Source organism: Protopterus annectens, chromosome 7.part0 (assembly GCF_019279795.1).
Source record: "Protopterus annectens isolate FY-2018-M chromosome 7.part0, PAN1.0, whole genome shotgun sequence".
Classification (NCBI taxonomy): Eukaryota; Metazoa; Chordata; order Ceratodontiformes; family Protopteridae; genus Protopterus; species Protopterus annectens.
In genome coordinates, this window is record NC_056739.1 from 1,585,015,325 (window position 1) to 1,585,033,000 (window position 17,676).

The 17,676-nt window shown below is 38.4% G+C and overlaps 1 protein-coding gene across 9 annotated transcripts in view; it reads right to left on the minus strand.

Annotated features, from left to right (window-relative positions):
• Positions 1 to 17,676, minus strand: part of WNK2 (WNK lysine deficient protein kinase 2) — a 2,812,908-nt gene that overhangs the window by 1,581,225 nt on the left and 1,214,007 nt on the right. The gene's annotated exons all lie outside the window — the stretch shown is intronic.

Here is a 17,676-nt window from a genome sequence, read left to right on the forward strand (position 1 = left end):
TATTTAATAAAGTTTCCTTTTATAGGAAATTTGTGGATGTTTAATTTTTTTTTTGTTTGGAATTTTTTTTAAAAGAAAATAACAGTTTGTTGATGTTTTGAGTAGTACAATAGATGTTCTAATTTTTATTTTAGGATCTGCAGAAACTGCAATTCATTTTTCAGACGTTACTGTTACTTGTAATTTAGAACACAATACGTTTACAAGTAATATTTTTTTAGAAAATCAACATTTGCAAACCATTATTTGCATAACTCTTGCAGTCATCCACTATATATACATATATATATATATATATATATATATATATATATACACATACACACACACACACATATATATATATATATATATATATATATATATATATATATATATATATATATATATAAAGAAAAAAAATCACTGTGGGCAGATAAGGCTTTCTAGGTTAACTAGAAATCCTAAATGATTTTCATAAAGAGTTCAAAAATAATTTATATATTTTCATGCTAAAAATTACAACAGGCATAACACCTGTTAGTAACACCAGAAGGAATGAGGCTTGGTAACAAACCAATTTGTCCAGGGGCATCTTCAGGTGGGGGTTAGATAAATATAGTAGCTGGAAATTAAGAGGGTAGGGGGGATGAAGAGGTTAAATTGGAATGAGGGATGATTGGGAGGAAACCAGGTAAGGGTGGGGTGGGGAGTAAAGGGTTTATGCAAGTGTAACTGAGTAAGGAATCTCACATTTTGGCATGAACTTGCTAAGGCAAGTTGTTCGTCTAAGATGACCTTTAGGTATTTTGGAGAAGGGGTAGGCATCAGGTTAATAGTAGTGGGATGGTAATAATAGGTGGGTGGTTTATTCATACATCATTTTTTTTTGTACTGGCTAGTTTAAGGTAGATGAGCAATAGGTTATGATACGCTTAGTGGTGAGGAAAGGGACTTGTAGTGCAGTTGATTAAGGATTAGGGAAGGGGAACATGTATTTTAAATGGTACTCCAAACATATTAGTTTTAAAAAAAAAACTTGTTATTGGAATGTGTTGGTGCTTTAAGAAAAAAAAACGTGGTTAAGGATGTGTATGTAAAACTGTTCATTGATTGGTTAGTAATAAACTGGTATGGGAAATGGAGGGGGATTTAAACACAATGTTTGAAAATTGTTAACATCTGAAGAAGTTTTGAATTCATCAAAATGAAAGCGTTTATCTTGTAGTATTGGTTTACATACTTTTAGCTTGTAGTTTTAAAGGTTTATATTAAAGGCTTTGTGCTTGCCAAGAGTCTGTGGATCTCCTTGCTGGTTTTTGCGCAATAGGTTATGGTAAGCTTAGTGGTGTGGAGAGGGAGTGTAGCTTTATTCAGATTCCGTAGGTATGCTTAATTGCGATGAGGAATGGTGGTTTATGGGTTCATCAGCCCTGGTGGTGGATCAGGTAGAGTTTTGTGGGGTTAATGTTGTTAAAGGCTTAGACTGTGCATAGGGCAGGTGGTCGCTGACATTTTATGTTAAGATAAAGGTTGGTTGGATAGTTGCTTGTAGATGAAAATTATGCTTTATTCCTTGAGTGCAGAACATTTGATACAGCCTTCTAGGATGCGTGTCAATCTAGTTCCACAGGTTATATGCAGAACAGGAGAGAAAAGTAGTTAGTCCATTTGAGCGAAGAATGCTGAATGCTCGTTATGTTATGTTCGTAGCTTTGTGGTATTTTCTGTCACCCCTGCTGCCTGGTTTTCATCTAGTGCTTACTTTAGTTGCTTCTCATTTTCGTTGTTGGGTTAATCGTACTTTATCTCTGTTGCTGACTTGTGGTCTCGTGGTGTGTTGCAATGCTGAATGTTCACGAGGTCTGGTTTGCAGTGAGGGTTAACAGAGTGTGCATTTTGCAGGTTGTGAGTTGCCTGCGAAGAATACCAGTCAGGGGTGCATGGAGGATTCAGCTTTAATGGCCATAGGGGAGGGTTAAGGCAGGCACAGCTTGCAACTCAGGCTATCTACTTTGTGGGTGGTTGAGGTGTTTGACTTTTTTTTTTGTGTTGTTTACAGTCTGGCAGAGACAATGCACGCCATGGTGGTGGGTTGTTTTTCATATCGCTCAACTGTTCACTTCTTGCAGTATGTCCAGATTTTGCTTACATTTTGATCTCTTCCTCATAACGTTTGTGTTTTCTGTGTAATCAATGGGAGGATCAGAGGACTGATGTCAGTAAATGTCTTGCATTTGAGTTATGTGAGAGGTTGACAGGTATGATGCATCTGCTTTTCAGTTGAGGTCTGGGGCTCATGAGTAAAGGCTGCTCTCCAAGCAAGCATGGGGTGGCCTTAACCAGCATGGGGGCTTCCTTTGGCAGGCATTTCAGCTTCAGATTTCCTATCCTTCAGGAAATGCCCATTAACACAAAACTTGTAATTCCGGCTACTTTGTAAGTTTCTATGCGCAATATTTGGGTGGTTTACAGCTACCACTGCATCTTTTCGCGGGCTGTGAAGCACCCATGCTCAGCAGGTCATGCACATCCCTGTAAAGGGGGGGACCAATTTAAATTGAACTCTTTGTATTAAACAGCAACCATATTACTGAATTAAAATAGAAATATTTAATTAATAATTTATATAATTGTATGGGACTGCTGCAGATTCCAAGAGCCTCATTTGCTGAGGGTCTTGGGAGTTTTTTTATTGGTAAATCGAGACTTAATCTTGGTATTTCAGCAGATCCCAAATTTACCATAATTATGTTAATTCACTGGCTTTAATGGGTTGGGATAGATTGGCTTGTGGCCTTACATTTTATCATTTCAGAGTGTCCGGATTTTACCTCATAAATTTGGGTCCGTTTCTCAAAAATAAAATTGTGCTTATGATACTCATGGCCATTGCAGCATTAGGGGCATTGTGCAGTAGCATAGAGCATTATCGTATGCTTCAGCTGTTCAGGGTTGCCATATGTTTAATTTTCAGCTTACTTTTAGGTGAACATTCTATAGTGGTGTTAGCATGATGAAGCACAGAGGACTTAGGCTCTACATAACTACATTGAGTTAAGTTATGACGCATGATCATCAGAATCCTTAGCTTGCCTGTAAGTGGTAAGCGAGGGAGAAATAGTCAGGTAAAATCTCCCATGTGCATGGGATGGAAAGGCAAGTATACTGATTAAGGTGTTTACCTCATGAACACAAGGAACAGGATTGAAGGCTGACTCCTCAAAGGAGGGGTATGCTTGGTTGTGGTTTAAATTGGTGGGTTCGCGACAGTAGTAAGGTTGTTTACTGTTTTGCAGATTCCATGAGCCTTGGTTGTGGTTTAAATTAGTGGGTTGGTGACAGTAGTAAGGTTGTTTACTGTTTTGCAGATTCCATGAGCCTTTTTATGAGTTCTGGCTGTGTGGTAGAATACCATGACCTAGTTGCAGTTTGCTGAGGCATTACATAAGTTGTTGTCTGTTTTCCAGGCAAGTAGCATATCAGATGGTATGTTTTGTGCCAGGGGCATGTGGTAGAGGAGCTTTTCAGATACATAAAAGGGGGGTAGATTTTGTCTCATATTTTGGTCTATTTTCATAAACTGTGTTTTTCTGGCAACTTAGTAAAAATTGTTTAGGGCTGAAGTTGGAAAACTGATGGCATACACTTGGATTTTCAGACTTCATACTATTTGGGTAATGGGAAATTTATGATAATGCCAGACCTATTATTCTGTCAGGTTTTGAGTTTGTGGGAGCCATATTTAAAGGCTGTTCCTATTTCAGGCAGGCAAACACCAGGATTATGGCTTTGTTCAGTTTTCTTTCTCTGAGGTTACCAGGTATGCACAGAATGTCCAGATGTTTCCCTCACGTTTTGGTTTGTTTCATTAAATAGTGGTTAGCTGGCAAAATATTGGCAAATCTTGCAAGCTTGGTTAGAAAATGGTTATAGGAGTTTGAGTTTTAGACTTTCTGCCCTTTGTAGACTTCATGGGGGGATAGATTTTATCTCATAATTTAGGTTTTTCTTAGAAGCACAAAACTACTTTGCAGAAATGACATCAATAGTACACTTAAAATGACTTATGGTAGGGTGGGAGCATTTTCCCATTACTTTCTCTGACAGGTTGAGGGCAAGGGATATGATATCAGGTGAGCACAGATAGGGTCTCCTTTTTAACACTGCTCTTAAAGTTGGAGATGATGTGTGTGTCGACAATGGGGTAGGCAGGCATATGCTTGGTGGGTGGCAGAGTTTTAATGAATATTTCTTTGTTGACTTCGCTGGAGTGTTGGGATTTATTCACCCTCATGGCCAACAGCTGAGGTTATGTGGGCCATTTTGTGTTGGGCTGTTTCTGAAAAGTTTGTAGGCATGTGATTTGACGCACGTAATGCTAAGTATTGTGCCTTTTCAGAGTATTGAAGGGGTAGGTAATTGGATGCCGTAAAGGAGGAATTTGCCAGTGTTGGTTTTCTGTTAAAATGTGTGGTTGTGTGTGGATGGGGTCTTTGTTGTGGCGGTGAGAGTCACTTCTGTGTGCATGCTTTTCATTTGAAATTTGGTGTAATTTCTGTAATGTTATGGAGGATTTATGTTGGGTAAAGCCTCAGATTTCACACAGATGTCATCAAAGGCTTTGTAATCTATTGGGTAGGCAGAAGTATCGAATGGTTTAAAAAATCTTGCCCATTACCTTGATTAATATCTCCTTGAGATGGTGCCTGCCTGGCATTTTAGTTAGCATTCAAGATTTCATGGGGGCCAGGGACAGTGCTGCCATCACATGGCATGGCCGTAAAAGATCTTAGTTACTTTTCTCAAAATTAGATACAGTGGCAGGTCACATGTGCTGTTGCAGCTGCTGGTGGAATAGGATAGCATATGGGAGGTACTGCCAAGGTCATACTGTTTCATGGATAAATAGGTATTTGTTTACTTTTAAGATAGGTAGGAATGATTACAGTGTGGTATATTCTGAAACTTGTTGGAAGCCTGGTAATGTTATGGGGTGTTATGTTAGGTAAGCTTCACCTTTATTACTGATGCCATCGCAGGCTCCATAATCTTGTTTATTGCTAGAGGTAGGGAATATCTTAAAATTTTTCATTGCACTGACTCTTTCTCCTTTCATTACCAAGATGAGGAATGCTGCCACTATAATGTGGAACAAATAGGTAAAATGCTCAATCAATTTTAGAGGATTTACTTTTATCCTTCTCTTTGCAGATGGTGGTGTTGACAGGGGCGTTCAGTTGCTGTAGTGCTATGCGGTGAGCTTGCAGATGGTGGAGCCAGGTTGTTACAACGGATGTCCAAGTCACTACAATGGTGGGTAATGAGGCCACACGTGCGAGCACAAAGTGGGCAACTGTTACTAGCACGAAGGAAGTGGATTTCAAAGGTAATTTATTCGGCTGATGGAAGTTCCGGTTGCTGGAGTGGCACATAATGAGGTTACAGGTCATTTTATTTAGTGCTCACTAAGGTATGTCGGTGCTGGTGAGGTATGGGAAACAATCATAGGAAGTTACTAGGATTAGGGCTCTAGGGTCCTTATAGGCTAGGCAAGTTTAACCCTTATTTTCATGTGCAGTACTTAGTATTTTTGTTCAAGAGGGACATGGGAGGAACCATTGTGGTGAATTTATGGTTACCATTCAGTTGTTCAAACTGTGTTTGAAGATGGCCAATGAGGTGTTTTGTTGACATCTAATGGCAGATCGCTCCAAAGGTGTGGTATCTTCTGAAAGACATCTGTCCTTCAAGCAGGTTTTACTAATGTTACATACCAGGTTAAGGTTTTTAAAGCGATTAAAATGTGCATTATTTGACTTGCGTTTTGTGCTGTATAATTTGGGGACCTCCTACAAGGAAGGCTTCTGGTAGGGGATTGCCAGTTTGGTTAACCTTGTGTTGCAGCTCCTGGTGGGTAGGATTTTGGTGGGAAGGTTTAGTTATTTGTCTGGCTTGGAAACAAGGTAAGGCAGCCCAGTTGGTAAAGGAGGAGGTAGTTGCGAATAGTGTGGCTGCATGGGTGACAAGGTTATGTGAGGTCACAAAAATTTGGTCGGTGGTTCATTGTTTTGAAGGTGAGGGGTAGGTTTGATGGTGTGAAAATTGACTGACATCATCTATTGACAAGATAGCTTTTTTTTTTTTTTGGGTTGACGGTAATTTGAGGTTTATCGGGCTACAGTTCATATGGCATTTTATTTTATGAATGTATTGAAGTAATTCTGAGGGTGGTCTGTTGGTCAATACATGCTATGATGGTCATTAAAGGTTTTATAGTTTATAAGTGATAGGTGGTGTGATGGCAGGATTGCTATTATATTGATTTGGAAAGGAAATTTCATTTGGGACATTATGGTGTACATTGGGCAGTAAAAACAGGACTGCAGTTAGGCATGATGGAGTGCAATTGTTCTTCTGTGGTTTTGTGTGGTGTGGGCTTAGTGTTTTGGTTGTACATTTGGCAGGTAATGACCTGGGAATCATTGGGAACTTACTATTGGTCGGTAGTTAGGTAAGTGAGAGTTTAGCTAGAATACAGAGGTTATATGCTGGGCTATGGTTTGTTAGTTTAGCATTGGAGAGGAATCAAGGGTTTAATTTCAGCAGTTTAGGGAATTGGTTACTTTGGTCATTTATGTGATAGGGCTTTGGGAAGTGATGACATGGATTCCAGTCTGGTTAGAGAGGATGGGGTACACCGAATGTTTGGCTTCATCCCTTTTAATGGGCGGGTAGGTTGTTGGAAGTTTGGTAGGAGAGAGGGGGAACAGCCTGGTCAGGCTGGTGGGTGGAGGAGAGAGACAGGCTTTTCCTCTTCTGTTCCCCATCTGGTGGTGGATGTTCATTTCAATGAGCTGGGAAAGGAAAGTGAGCAGTTGGATGCTTAATAAGTAAAATAAGAGAGCGGAGGTAAGGACGTTGCTTATTTGGTTGGGTGTGTAATTCAATAAATGGTAAATGAAGTGAGCGATGGAATGCTGTTTCAATAAGTAAAGTAAGTGAGTGGAAGTATGGACGCTGCTTACTGGGTTAGGATGAGTGAGGTCACGCTGTCCTAGTTAACATTACATGAATGATTATGCTGTGATTAATCTCAACTATACTATGAGTCAATTAATAAATATTGGCTAACAAAGTTTTTTTATGGAAGTTTAATAAAGGTCGTCAAAGGTCATTTGGTGTGATGTATTTATTGAAGGGGACCAAGACAAATGAGGTTTGGTAAACCAATTTGCCCAGGGACATCTTCAGGTTGTGGTTAGATAAATACAGTAGTTTGGAATTAAGAGGGTAGGAGGGATGAAAAGGATAAATGGGAATATGAGATGACTGGGAGGAAATGAGGTAAAGGTAGGGAGGGGTTTATGCAAGTGTAACTGGGTAAGGCATCACATTTTGGTGTGAACTTGCTCTACCCCCCCATTTTGGTGTAATAGTGGGAATTGTGGTTATTTTATCAGTCTGGGTAGGGCAGAGAAAAGGGGCAGGCTTGCCCTCTTCTGTTACCCTTCTGGTGTTCGATGTTCATTTCAATGAGGTGGGAAAGGAAAGTGAGCAACTGGACACTGCTTGATAAGTAAAATAAGTGAGTGCAGGTAAGGACGCTGCTTACTGGGATAGGACGAGCGAGGTCAAGTTGTCCGAGTTAACATTACATGAATGATTATGCTGTGATTAATATCAACTATATTATGTGTCAATTAATAAATATTGGCCAACAAAGTTATGTTATGGAAGTTTAATAAAGATGATCAAACTTCAGTCGGTGTGATGCGTTTACTGAAGGGGACTGGGACAAATAATCATTAATTCAGTTCTCTCAATTTATTTAATTTGAATACAAGAATACCTATGCTTTACAAATGTTAGTTGATAGTGACAGTATTAATACAATTATAATAGATAACTTGGCAAATTATTTTGGGAAATATTGACTAAGCTGCTGTTGCAGGCTCTTCACCTCAGTTTTTAAGATGACTCATCTTTAAAGACATTTTGCAAACAGAAACTACCAGTATACCAGTAGAATTATTAAGCAGGGTAGAGGAACTTTTAAATGTGTTTTTGTACAGATTGTAACTAGATTTTAAAAGGATTGTATGTTAATTTAGTGCATTTTGAGAGTACCATTGGGGTTAATTCATATCATAACTGTAATTACGTAGGAATTATTTACGTTGCTGTTTGTTCTCATCGTGATGCTTAATACACAGGGGATGATTATGTGTCTGTGTCTTTTGGCTTTTCCTGGTTAGGGGTCACCACAGCATAACTCCAATCCATCAATGATTGGTAGTTGATTTTTACGTACCGAGTTACCAGCTCTGACACACAACCTTCAACGAAGGCACGCCCATTCACGCATGATTCCATGCAGAAGATGCTCTAGCTGAGAACTGAACCGGACAGTGTCTTGTGTAAACTGTCTAAAAGACTTAAAGAGTATGCATATGATATAAGGCAGAAAAGGAAAAGAACAATGTGTTATACAGACATACCAAGCATTTTATACAGTTTTAAAACTTTTATTTTTATGTTTTGGACAGCATTTCATTAGATTATGGAAGAGAGGATTTTAAGGGAAAAAAATAGAATTTAAAGAAACTTTATGGCAGCTAAAACTTCAGGATGATATAGTTTCATTAAGGTCAGAAAACTTATTTATTAGATGCTTTTTAAAAGATAGAGGACTTTCAAAATCAAATTTAATTAAATTGTATTGCTTAAGTTACAAAAATAAGCATTTTATTGCCATTGGTTTATATAATGGCTCACAATGTCTTTGTACATATACAAACACAATGTTTTTTTATTATTTTTTATTCTGAATTCTTAAGTATTATAGTGATGAAAGCACTAAAGAAATAAATATCGGACCCTTTCCAGATGTTTTCTTTTTGGCATTTTTAATTTTTAGGTCCCATTCTTTGAAAATGACTAACATGTAAAGAAGACAACTATGCTCTTGGAAAAATTATAAAATCAATACTGATGCTAAAGCCTACTTACTTTTATGGTGATCCTAACAAAGTTCAACAAACAAAAAGGGTGAGGTCAAACGGATGATCATATTTACATGATCATAGAACAGTTGCCGATTCACAGCAAAGCTCTGAACCTAGTGCCCCAGGGCCAATGGATCCTGCAGGGGATCATGACAGACTTGGAATCCTGAAGCCATACATCATCTTCCCTTGACTGCGGCTTACAACTGGGACCAGAAAATCTAATTTTTTTTGAGGTAGTTGATTTCATTCATTCATACACATTCTTTATTTACTTACTAGGTAAGGGAACTAGTGCAGGATGTCAGCATCAAATTATACTTCACCGGTGCACACACAATATAACAACAGTTAGCAGTTATTACAAGGAATACAATATTAAAGTGTTTAACAAGGCAGTCTCAAAAATGATTAACAGTGGATCAAATAAGATACAAACAATACACCCACTGTCTTCCATTTTAGAGGGTATTCAAAGATTAAGTTCCCCATTTCATATGCATCAGATGCAATGCTGCAGTTCACATTCACTGCATGGCATTGCACAATGAGTTCACCTGAGCCACTGATGCATAACTGAACTTCAACAAGTGCATTCCATACAACTTAACCATGACAGTGTAGAGCATGTAGTTTGAATTTGGGGTTATCAAGCTAGTAAAAGGTTCTGCACGGAGTGTCACATAGGAACTACTTTGACATCTAGACCTGTGACAAAAAGATAATAACTCACCAGAAATACATTATACTGGGTCACGAAGTACAACTATCTGCAACTCTAATGCACAATACTAAGGGACAAGGCATTTACTCATTGCACAAAAAGTGCATTTGTTCCAAGTACCTGCCTCAGTAGGACAAACCTTTTCTTTCTCCCCTCACTTCAACTAATCACTTTTTAATACTATCTGAGCTTGCTGCTATTTGTCTGAGCTACAAAAGGATGACATTCTTCTGTCACTCTAAAAGAGTCATGTCAGCATCACTAGTTTCTCATACTGCTTCTATAGCTGTCTTTACACTGTTGATGAATATTTGTTTTTAAATTCTACTGTATCTTTAAGCTAGCATTTTTACTCACCTTTAATTAATTGTTTAATTAATTGCTCATTAACGTTATTGCTTCAACCAATTATTGCTTCTGTTGCTGCTATATAAGAGTACATAGTTTTGTCACTGTTTTATGGTCTGAGGAAGCGTACTGAAAGGTAGGCGAAAGCGCTTACCAAATAAATTCTCAATTTTTATTTTACTGTCGTGCTGAGTCCGAAGTTTTTCTTTCTACTATATACTTTTTGTTTGCTTAACTAAGGACTCTGTTGTTGTGGTGGTCTATCGTTTTGCTTTATCACTTTTTAATACTATCTGAGCTTGCTGCTATTTGTCTGCGCTACAAAAGGATGACATTCTTCTGTCACTCTAACAGCAAGTCTATGTTTCATTAGATTTCTCCCAACTTTAGGTTTCGGAAGTCTTGCTTCTTCGTATCACAGATGCCTTGGATGTAGCAAAATGCTAAAGTCTAATTTTTTCTTATGTTTATTTACACTTACATGAGGATCAAACAGAAAACCCATTTTCTAACTTTGTTCTAAGTTATCCACACAGGGTAATCGATATATTTCTCTCTCATGTGATGTACATGAAGGTGCTGCAATATATACAATGGCTTTCTTACAGATTTGCATTTACTTTTAGAATAAAAAATGGGCTTGGAGAATCAGTGATCCTAATTGGACTTGATGTTCCAAAGTGGGGAAATAATGTATGGGGACAGCCTGATGAAAAGAGTGCCTATTCAGGCAAAAATCCATGCACCCAGAATAAAAAGTATTTGCTGGAGCTATTTCCTTTCTCTGCACTTACAAAATAAGGTGCAGCCCAGCACTGATGCCCATTCCACACTGCACCCTCAGTGTTTTAATGGGCGAGTGCAGGAGGTGTGGAATAATAGGCAAAATCACTCCAACTGCAATAGTATAACACTACCTAGGAACAACTCAACCTCCTCACTGGCTACAAATATTGTTGGAGTATGTTTGCTGGAGGTGGAAGGGTTTAGTAGACATAGCAATTGAGGAGAGACACCATAAATTCCTGAGGGAAGAAAAAAGCAAGTCAATGCAGGTGCAGAAGCAATTACTGGCGTGTGTGTGTGTGTGTGAATTAAAATACTGAAATAGCATGGACCAATCATAACAACTATCTAAAACACAACTGATAGCCGTTATAATGTATGTTGCACCTTTTATTTTATCACCGATATCTGAGCTCTTCATAGTTAAAGTGAATACTTCTGTGTTTGTGTGTGTGTGTGTGTAAATTGCAATGCTTTGCACTGTATGTATCTCACAACAATGACAAATATATTACTGTTACTATTTTTATATATTTCTTCACACTATTATCACAATAAAACCTCTGATGTTTACACAAAGTAGACTGTAATTGCTGAGCACATTTCACTGTGTGTGTGCAAATCTGTGTGTGCCTCTGCAGTGGTGTGTAACTTGCTGTGCAGGGTATGGATATCTGACTTTCTGTGTATATAATACACACACACACACACACACACACACACACACACACACACACATATATATATATATATATATATACACACACACACACACACATATATATATATATATATATATATATATATACACACACACACACACACACTCATATATATATATATATATATATATATATGTGTGTGTATATGAGACACACTGACTTTGTGTATGCGTGTGTATGTATGTATGTGTGTGTGTGTGTGTGTGTGTGTGTGTGTGTATATATATATATATATATATATATATATATATATATATATATATATATATATATATATATATATATATATATACACACACACACACATTAAATATACAGTCTAGCAGTTAGGACTAATGCGCAGTTTCCTATAGTCAAATGATGATGGTTCAAGTCCCTCAGCCTCCATTGCCTAACTGTGCGACTCTGAGCAAGTCACTTAACCAAAAAGTGCGGTCTGAAAAGGTCCATGGAGATCATTTCTCTTCCCAGTAAATAAATACAAATAAAAAATAACATAGTTTGGATGTAAAATGCTTCCTCCAGAAATTATATGTCCTACACCAACTTTGAAAGATTGGGTATATGGAAATATTTTCTATCAAAAATAAAAAAATATATGTATATACTAATAAAAACAACATACAAAACTGTTTAACAGAGAGTCCAGTTACTAAGTGTATTAATGTCCTCTAGGGTAGAGATTATTGGGAAATAACACACAGTCAAGGGGTAGGAGGAGGGCCTCTGTTTCTGGATTCAGGCTTCATAGGACCATCGGATGATTTGTTATTTCACTATAACACTCATCTTGCCAGGCATCATCACTTACAAATTATACATGTGAATCATCCAGAACTATAAGTCCTAGATCAGTGCATTTGGTTTCCTCACTGACAGAAACATTATCCATACAGAACTTGTCTGTCATTGTCTCTGGATTGAATTTTAGCAGCCCTATGTTAATCATGCTTCAAAATGTATAGTCACATTTTTTCCAGAAATCTCCAGTTATCAATCTAGTTATACATACATTATATGCCTAGCACCTGTTAGCAATAGTGATACACAATCTTCACTTTTTAAGCCTAGCCATGCATCTCAAATCTCTGACAAGTTCTGATACCCTTGATAAGTGTGGGTTTGGGAGCTGAACCATTTACAGGTTACCTGTGTCCATTAAGGCATAGGTGGCTTCCTTGGACTTTGATGCCATACCATTGTTTATAAGTTGTGCAATACAGAATGATTTCCTCCCGACTGTAGACACATGATGGTTACAGGCTATATTACTATCTGTGTGTGTCTTCAAGTCCCTGACCACTGGGTCACCTCTAAAGGGTGTGTTGTCAATATGATAGTTACCAGGGATGGATGACTTGTCAAAGGATACTATTATGCATTTCTTTGCATTAAGTTTTAGTCCACGGCTCTGACACCAGTTGTTTGTCTGTGTCAGCCCCTCCTGGGGGACATTTGTGCCAGTATGAGATTCAAGGACAACTCCTAATTTGCAATCATCTGCAAATTTAGTCATCCAGAGACCACTGATATTGGCCTTGACTTCTAAGAAGTAAATGTGACTGGCCTCTTTGTAGCGGTGGACTCCCCAATTCTAACTTCCTGGTTCCTGTCTGTGAGCCAGTTGGCTATGCACCGGGTGCCATATGGGTTTGCACCTAACCTCTTGAGTTTGTCAACAATGCCTGAGTGGGGTATTGTGTCAAATGCCTCAGCCAGGTCAAGGTAGGTAGTGTGAACAATTTTCCCCTCATCCATTGCTTTGGTGAGCTTCTCAAAGAAGCCCAACCAGGCTGAATAGGAGTGATCTGCCCTTGACAAAACCAAACTGGGTTGGGTCCAGTGTCTAGAGGTTTACTATATCCCTATTGATCATCTCCATGATAATTCTTTCCATGGCTTTACATAAAAGACTAGTGATACTTATGGGTCTGTATTTAGCCCACCTTTCTGCAGACAGATGACTGTTGCCTTTCCTCCTTCATGAGACACGAAATCTGTTTGGAAGCTACAGTTAAGTAAAAATTTCAGAGGCCCCAATAGGTCGTGTTTCATGCAATTTAGAAGGCATCCTGGATATTGTCTGGGCCCATTGAGAACTTAAAGACTTGTTCCCTAGTGATATTAGGGGGGAGTTATAGTTGATATTTCCTGAGGGAAAGTTGGGGGGGGGTGGAGTAAAGTTGTAGCTGAATTTATCAGCCAAGAGGTTTGCTACGTCTTCTAGATCAGTACAGGTGGCTCCATTTACAATGAGCTCTACACCCAATTGTGCATTGCCTTTGAGGGTGCAGACATAACTGAAGTATGCTTTGTGGTTGTCCTTGGCCTGGGAGGCCAAACATACCTCAAATTTGGCTTTGGTAGACTTTATTTTTCCTCTGAGTTGTTTGCTTAGTTTGATGAGTGCTTTTATCCTGCTGGCTGCTGCACCTCCTAATTTTTGCCATTATTTTCTTCCTCCTGTTATACAGTGTATTGATTTTGTGATTCCACCAGGGTGTTTTTTTTTTTGAGTATGTTCTCTAATTCTTCCTGGTGGATACAGCTGCCTTTATGCAGCTATTAACATGCTTGTACAGGGTTTCTGTAAACAGTTTGGTGTATGCAGCAGTGTTCTCAGGGTTTATGGGGGAGTTTAAATGTTGCCAGGTTCTCACTTAATAGCAGGAGGTTAGCCTTAGAATAGTTCCTGAACATTTCAGGTTTAGCTGAGGGTTCAGGTTTCATTTTTACTTCAAAGGAAACCATTTTGTGGTCTGACCTTACCAGGGTAGACATTACAGTAGGGGGTGTGCAGCACTCTCTCACATTAGTGAGAACCAGATCCAGTATGGTTGCACCCCTGGTGGTGTACTGACTATCTGGTCCAGGGAGTCTGTGTTTGTATAATGTTATGTAATGTTATAACACTCATTCCTCTTTTACTGATTTCTTTTTTTTTTGGGGGGGGGGGGGTCATCCTGTTCTCCTTCAGCACTTGGGTAATGGCTTGTTACACCCCTCCCCCCTTTTAGATCTTTTTTTACTAATCATACTTCCTTTTAATTTTTCCATTTTAGCTGTTTTTTTATACCATTATATATTACCTTATACTGTACAATTTTTTTGTCATTCTTTTAAACATTCTATTTTTCTTTGTGATGACCCTTTTTAGATTTTACAGAATTCTGCTTCTATTTATTTTATCATTTCATTTGACCTCTTTTTACTGTTTTCCTGAATAAGTCCCTTAAGAACTTTTCATTTTCTTCCAAAGTTGCAACTGCAATTTTTATTCTGAACACATTAAATGTAAACATTCTAATATTGAAATCAGCTTGGCATTGTCCCTGTACAGTCAAACTTGTCTAAGTATAGATATATTTCTAATTATTATTTGTCATATTTACTGTGGGGTGGAGCTGAATAGGTTCATAGGCAATTAGTAGGCTAAATACCCCAGGGGGCTTTTTTTAAGCCTAACCATGCTTCCCAAATGTATCTGGCAAGTTTTAATCCCTAAGCATTTACAGGCCTTAAGGGGTATATGTAGGCTGGATATCTACAGAACATATCTTCATGCCATGCTGACTTAGTAGATATTTAAACAACTCCATTTTGATTTCTTATTTCAGTTGCTTCTGTTTTTTTCCTACATTGTTTTGTCCCTGCGCCTGCCGTTTATCAAGCCTCTCCCACCAATTAAGCATGGGCCATTTCTTCCCTAACCTAGGAATTTCACCCAAGATTAGGGCATAAATTGTCCAAAGGGCCAATCACTCAGGCAGGCATTGGACTGCTTTATGAAGTCATCAACATCCCAGCCATGAATGAACAGCCTTTCCATTTCCCTGGGTGTGTGTGTGTGTGTTTGTGTATATACGTATGTGCAATCTAGGTCACCAAAGAGGCCCAAAATGTCTTCCCTGTGTGACAGTATGCTTTGCACAACTGCATTGAAGGCTAACACCATGCTTTGCACAACTGCATTGAAGGCTAACACCATGTTGTAACTTGAATGAGTTTAACACCCACTCTTAAGCTGCTCATTTGCCTTACTACCCATCTTCTGAGGGACTGCAGTTGTCACAGCCTCCTGTTCCCAGGATAGGCACGCATATCCTATCCTGCCAGTTCTGTCAGATGCCCAAGTCAGTGATTCTACTCAAGTGACAAGACCTGTAATCAGGGATTCATCTCTCTATTCCACAAGAACTGGTTTCATTTCTTTCAGTTTTATCATGAGAAAATTCAAAATCATTTGGTAAAATTCCATAGTGTTAATGTGTTATAATCTGTATTAAAGTTGATATAATGCTTACTTGAAAAAATAATTTTATGGGTAGTATACTGGACTTGTACTGTACTCCATTTTTTTCTCCTGCTGCTATTAAATATTTGGATTCCAGAGTCCCTTTTTCTACTGTGTGCCATCTTAAGAGACAATAGTTATAGGGTAAGCTTTGACACTCTGTTATTAAATGCCACAATGTGATATGATGGAATAACAAAATACACTACTGCATTTAGAGAATGTCTTTATTCTTCTATTGTATAAAACTTGTCATGCTGTACTATCTGCACCATTAAGAACTTAGGCATATAACTTGCAAGCATTATTTTAGGTGAGGTTTCTGATCCAGATTTTGAAGCATGGATGCTGGGTAGCTAGGAGTACCTGTCCGGCTAGGGGTAATATTATTAGCCCTGCAAGTTAATCTAAATTTTGTTAATTTACTTACACACTCTTTGTAAGGTATTGCTGCATTTGCACTGCTAAACATCTAAGTTACTTGATTCTGTTTCTGGTAATTATCAGATGATGCACTGTTGTGGCGGCCATGCCACAGATACAAAGCATGGCAATGACATGTGATAAGCAAAAGTAATTTTAGAGCAATTTTAAATTTGCATTTGGAGTTTCATTTGAGACAGCTAGCTGAAACAAGGTCCATTTGCACACAATCCAAAAAGGGGGTCAGCAAGCTGGTGGTAGTAATGTACTACAAGAAACTTTCTGAAAGTCATTTAGCATGTGGGGTAATAACGAAATGTAATATTATGGTTCAAGGTCATACTGACATATTCCCTTTCACCTGTTAAAAATAGAACAGTGGCATAGCTAGGGTGGAACAAAGGGGGTGGCTGCCCCAGGCACAAAGTGTTAGAAGATGCAATCGACAGATGTCATGCTGAATGCTGATCCTATGGGTCTTCAGCACATAACTGGCACAGAATGCTAATAATGCATTTACAGTAAGAACTGAAGCATTTTAGCGCTCCATAGGTGTCAAACTATATCAGCTGCTTGTTATAAATGCAGCAAGCAGTTTGATGTAGTTCAAAATAAAACAACTTTTTTTCTTCTCAGCTCAGAATTGAGGAGCACAGCTCAAACACAACAGACCTGGCTTGCATTTTAGATGAGGAGCGCCAGTTCAGAGAAATGACTTTTTTATCTCAAGTTAATGTCAAGTGGGGAGGGGCATCAGACTGGGATATGGCTCCAAGTGCCAGAATAGCTAGCCTTGTCATAAAGATATGTAGCTGGAAAAACGCAGCCATTCCAACCTCCATGTACCTATCTAACAATGAAAAATCTATGTGCACACAGATCAGTTTGTGTACATAAGGATAAATTCCACACAAAACATCTTGCAAGGCACACCACAAGAGGATACGAGTATGGAGAGGTTTTGTTGTACAACAGTGTTACATTACACATACTCTCTTCTCTGAGTAAGGGTGTTTTGTGTACGTTTTGTGCTGTAGTTCTAGAAGATGCAAGTCTAGGTGGTAGGGCAAACCCTAAAACCATCAGCAGTGACATGCAGCATCAGATTATGTGCAGTTTGTGATTCTCAAACAGAGCTTTCAGACATTAGCAATGCTCCCCCCATCTGTGATGGCTCTGCTTCAAAACCTGAAGGCTGATCATTCCCATAATCCCACTATACTTCTCTGTATGAATGATAAAATAAATTAATTGACATCTTAATATTCCCTCATTAAAATATATACCTTTGCTGAAATGTGAAACAATGTACAACAGACTTGCAGACTGATATTCATACAGACATTTAATTAGCAAACAATGAAAAAAAAATTGAATTCTTGGAAGCACGCA